The sequence below is a fragment of the Myxine glutinosa genome, unplaced genomic scaffold, assembly GCF_964187855.1.
Source record: "Myxine glutinosa unplaced genomic scaffold, kmMyxGlut1.1 SCAFFOLD_2073, whole genome shotgun sequence".
NCBI lineage: Eukaryota > Metazoa > Chordata > Myxini > Myxiniformes > Myxinidae > Myxine > Myxine glutinosa.
In genome coordinates this window covers 76026-80492 of record NW_027618168.1, presented here as the reverse complement: position 1 = coordinate 80492, position 4467 = coordinate 76026, and the positions used below count along the sequence as shown (strand labels likewise).

Genomic DNA, 4467 nt, shown 5'->3' with positions numbered 1-4467 from the left:
AAAGTCTGTTTTATAAAGTAATTTTGTTTGTTTTGTCACGTTCATGTGGAGTGTGGTGCCATCTAGTTTATATTACGTATTGTTGCCCAACAAACACAGAACATTCGGTTTAAGTTTGCCGTGGACCAGTGAACTGGTGAACACCTGGGCAGTGGGTCAACCTGCAACCAACTACCTGTAGAACAGACTTGGAGTTTACGTAAGGATACGGTAGATCCAGGCTTGAGTATGGCTAGCAGTGCGAGTGCCAACCTTGGCTACCAAGAGACGCTACCCCCTGACGTTCTTGTTCGTTACAAAGAGAAGATTTCTGTCATTGGGTGTGACCCTTATGGTCTATCAAATGATCAATTTGAGAAGAATGTGAGCAAGTGGCCTCAGGTGACCCACATCGACGTGATCAACTACCTGTAGTTCAGCAAATCGGCCTATACCAAAGATGAGTTGAAGAAGTATAAATCCCTCGAGGCATACAGGTTGTACCAAGATGGATGGGTGCGACAAATCCTACACAAAGAACTGAATGACGTCCACTTGATTCGATCCAAGGTATTAATATATTAAACAAACATGTATTTTTTAAAGCTGCTTATGTTAATGTTATGGACCTGATTATTAAGTGCCCTCCATTTGTTCAAAAACCACTGCAGTTTTAAGCTGTGCATGCATGTGTGCATACTTTGTAGACATGTGACGCACAGTGCGAAGTGAGTGCCGCCATGTGTGCTTTGTGCGTATGGCCATAAGTCATCACCTATATTTATCATGTAAGCAACGAATACATAGCACGTTCTTCACATGATAAAATCGAGATTCATTTTGACCGAGTTGATAAGAGTACATAACTTTAGAAAGTTTATTGGACAGTTTCAAATTCAATACTTTTATGTTCCAGGTTTCGCATTCCATGAGGATCCATGACAAGCCGCTGGAGCCGTGGATAATCCTGAGCAGTAATGGTGTCATTCAGTCAGCCCATTGCACTTGTGTGGCCGGTCTTGGCGAAGGCTGTAGCCATATAGCAGCCGTGCTGTTTGCGCTAGAAAATGGAACGCGCATCACACAAGAAACATCTGTCACTGATGTGCCAGCCTACTGGATGTGTCCCACACCAGCCAATTTTCAGACTCCATTTAAAAGAATACAGGACATGGACTTGCGATCTGCTGCCAAGAAACGGAGATTAACTGAAGAATTTCCACCCAATGAGCAAGTGCATGCATCCAGTGACCTCAATACTTTGGGCACCATACCTTCCCCCACAAAGCAGGAAGTAGATGCATTCCATGCCAAACTGTTCAAGGCGCTGCCAAACTCTGCTCTATTATCACTGACGGACACGTACAGTGATACCTTTGTGCCAAAGTCTGTTCTGGGGCTACTACCCAAAGAAATGACATTGTATTATGACAAAAAGTTGGAGAAGAAAAGCTACAAGGACTTAATGGCTTATTGTGCTGATTTAGAGATCTCTGTCAGCACCGAGCAGAAAAAACAAGTAGTGAAAATGACATCAACACAATCATCTTGTGCTTTGTGGCATAAAATGCGACTTGGTCGTGTGACAGCATCAAATTTTTATGCTGCATGCCATTCAAGTGTGCTGCAACCTGCACTATCAACAGTGAAAGCGATTTGCACACCCCAGTCCAAAAGCTTCACTTGTGCCGCCATAGAATGGGGAAGGAAGTACGAAGGTGTTGCCCGTAAACAGTACGAACTGGGGCAGCACAAGATGCACAATGACTTTATTCTTCAGCCGAGTGGCTTGTGGTTGAGTGAGGAATATCCAATGTTTGGAGCCAGCCCAGATGGACTGGTGAGCTGTGCGTGCTGTGGATCCGGATGTGTCGAAGTAAAGTGTCCATACACACTAAAGGATGCGGATGTCAGTACTTTGAAGTGGATTGAAGTGGATGACAATGGCGATATGCACTTAAAAAGAGGCCACAAGCATTATTACCAAGTGCAAATGCAGTTGTTCATGACAAAGACACAGTATTGCGATTTCATTGTCTGGAGCCCCGACAAGATCATGAAAGAGCGCATATTCGTTGATGAGGAATTTTGGGAGAAGATGTCGGAAAGAGCAAAACAATTTCACCAGAAATGTGTTATGCCGGAACTTTGTGCAAAATATTTTACCTCTCGTGCCACACTGAAACCTGGGAGGGTCAGCGAGAACACTGCTGCAACGCCTGCAGCACAGGACACCGAGCTGTACTGCATATGTCATGGGCCAGACAATGGGACAAAGATGGTGAGAACTGCAAGGTGCGTTGGTACCACACACACTGTATTCAGATGAAGCGTGTGCCTAAAGGTTTGTGGCTGTGTCCACAGTGTAAATTAGATTTGTAAAGTGTATGTACTATCATGTCTTGGATGGCAGGCCTTCCAGAAGGAAAACCTACAACTCCCAGGACAGGATCAATATTTGTGATTGAGATATTTGTTTATTATTATTAACAAGAGTTCCCTTGTGCATTCCAATTCTATACATGAAACCGAAAATAAGACCATATATTTTTTATTTAGAAGAGTATCAGATGAAATGTGGGTTTTGAAGCCACCTTTCTGCAATCTGTGTGCCAAACCTGGCCAGCGAACTGCCTGGGTAATGAGATGAAGAGTGAAACATATATTATTTTATAGGATTGTCTACGACCAGCACATTGATGCAGTTCAGCATAGATTTCATTCGAATGGAACAACAGAAGGACAGAGACTTGCAAAGCAGCAACACACATGGACAACTTTATCAATGGTTGGCGTTTTATCACTTTTCTTTTTCTTCAAGAATTCCAGAGGTATTTCCGTGTCGAAGATTCTGAATTTCCTCACGACAAGCCCGATGACGCGTTCAACGTGGATGCGAACACTGGCGATTTTGCGAGTGTTTTACACTTCCATGGGGTGGAGTTGGTTTTTTCCACCTTTGAAGTCGGGAATCACCAGCTTTGCCTGATAAAAGGCAATATCATCCGCAATTTTGAAGCCTCTATCTGCAAGCACAATATCTCCAGGCAACAGATTTTGTAAGAAGCCAGATTTCTGTACAATGTGCTTGTCAGATGTCCGACCCCCCCAACCAGCAGAAATGAATATGACTGTCCCTTGTGGAGAAATACCGATCAAGTATTTCACTGTATGGTGTTGCTTGTAGTTGGAATATGTGTACACCTGGTTCAAAGCACCACTAGGTTTTTCTGTGAATAGTTCAAAGCAATCAATTATCACCGATACTCGGTCACCAAAAGTTCTCCGAAAACACATGGGCATAGACTTTCGTAGATTTTCACGATCAGGCCATCTGACACAAAACTCTAATCTCACATACAGCACATCAAGTGTGGCATGGAACACGCGCTGTGCTGTGGACAGTGATATATTTAACTGATATGCTATATCTTGGAACACATAATTCATTCTCAGTTTTATCAGACACAATAAAAGTTGTTGATACTTTGAGATCTTTTGCATATTTGGAAGCTGGTGTTCTACCATCTCATAAACTACGTCCAAAAGTTCAATATTCGGCAACCCAGTGTACAACAGAACCTTGTCGGGGGATGCAACATAGGTACATCGGTCAAAATTGTTGTTTCTTTGTTTCACCATGTCTTCTGCTTCAACAAGTCGCGCTTTGTTGTCACTTTCAAGTTGTGATATTGCATACGACGTCAAATCAGTCTGGACCAGCTGGTGTGCAGATTCAATGGTGTCCAAAGAGGATGTGCTTCCTTCATTATCAATCATCACACTTACCGCTGGCTGCTCCAGATCAGGCGACTCTGAGGCAGAAGCAGCTTCACCAACGCTGCATTGCTGTCTTCTGTTTAGAGACAACAGCGATGAAACGGCATCAGCTTCTTGTCTTTTCCGTTTGTGACCGCGCGCTCTGTCATACCTCCCAGAGGCTGGTGTGTCCTGTCCACACTTGGTATAATCAAGTTGCAAGGTTGGCAACCAAGAAGGATTTGTCTTGAGATGGAGATAGCATTTCTCATCTGAAATATCACAAAACATACAATAATTGCAAATAATTTAGGGTGTTCAGAATAACTAAAAATGTGTCGAGAGACACAGCTGATGCCCTCCCCATTAAAAGAAATACAAGGCGAGTTTCTTAAGTCCAAATACATGGCCAAAAAAGTGAAATAGTCAATCAACAGTCAATATTTTATATTTAAATGTCACTATCACTGATATCATAAAAACCAAATATTGTATTCAATATCATTAATGATTATAGTAATTGTATGGTTATACAATGAAACATGTTCTTACTTACTGTTAACAAAATGCTCGGAGCAGACAAGTGTGCGATCCCACTGTGATTCTGTTTGGATGTCACTGCGATTGATGGCAGCCTTCCACAAACGCCGCCTCTCTTCACTTAAATTTCTTGTTTCCTCACCCTGATTCAGTAGAAGTTTGGGCGTTTTGTAAAACTTAACTCCTGGC

The 4467-nt window shown here is 42.6% G+C and overlaps 1 long non-coding RNA gene across 1 annotated transcript; it reads right to left on the bottom strand.

Annotated features, from left to right (window-relative positions):
- Positions 1 to 832: 832 nt before the first annotated feature.
- On the bottom strand, positions 833 to 3897 carry LOC137436803 (uncharacterized). The gene is made up of 2 exons (XR_013621673.1): positions 3769 to 3897; positions 833 to 1039 (listed from the first exon to the last, which is right to left on the bottom strand). It is a non-coding gene; the product is annotated as an uncharacterized LOC137436803 (long non-coding RNA).
- Between the last annotated feature and the right edge of the window lie 570 nt (positions 3898 to 4467).